At 35.1% G+C, this 750-nt stretch overlaps 1 protein-coding gene across 1 annotated transcript in view; it reads right to left on the reverse strand.

The window, feature by feature from the left end:
- LOC106465989 (ubiquitin carboxyl-terminal hydrolase 14-like) overlaps positions 1 to 750 on the reverse strand; it is a 38839-nt gene that overhangs the window by 14334 nt on the left and 23755 nt on the right. The window lies entirely within an intron of this gene.

Below are 750 nucleotides of genomic sequence, written 5' to 3' on the forward strand. Positions count from 1 at the left end.
ACTTGATTGCTGCTTGACGTAGGTTGCCAAGTCTTTTAAAATTTCGCACGTGGAGGATATGAAACAAAATAATTTTTTTTAGGTTTTATATATATATACATACATACAGTTGAATATATACTGTATTTCAGTTTAAAAATATATGAAATTTCAAGCACACCAAAGACACAACCTACCTCCTTGAAATCCTGGTTCGAAAGAAAGAAAGAGATGGTACCCTAAGACTTTAAAATGGCTATGAAAGCCACTAGAGGAGAGATTCTGAGCTTTTGATTGGTTATTCATGTCATATATAGAGGTAAGTGTATACAAAGGAGAGTTTCCAAAATTGGAGAGAGGTTGTCTGGGTGCCACTGTGTTTGATTCATTACATGAGCAACATCTTAGTAAATAGAAAAGATAAGATCTTCTTATTTTATATTCTAGCTTGTCAATATCAATAATTTGAGTACCTAACTTGTACGAAACTACAGTCTTAGTATTTTGACATCACAAACATCTAATTTGAACCAGTGCTGCATTCAACATACCACGAGACACACAAAAAACAATGTTTAGGCATGTTTTTAAATATTCACTTTTAAATTACAAAGTTAAGATGTAACAGAACTATCTACATTAAGGTGGGAGAGTAAGACAGGAGCCAAGATGTAACAGTACTATCCAGACTTAGGTGGGAGAGCCAGACAGGAGCCAAGATGTAACAGTACTATCCAGACTTAGGTGGGAGAGCCAGACAGGAGCCAAGAT

Source organism: Limulus polyphemus, unplaced genomic scaffold (assembly GCF_000517525.1).
Source record: "Limulus polyphemus unplaced genomic scaffold, Limulus_polyphemus-2.1.2 Scaffold2115, whole genome shotgun sequence".
In the NCBI taxonomy this organism is placed as follows: domain Eukaryota; kingdom Metazoa; phylum Arthropoda; class Merostomata; order Xiphosura; family Limulidae; genus Limulus; species Limulus polyphemus.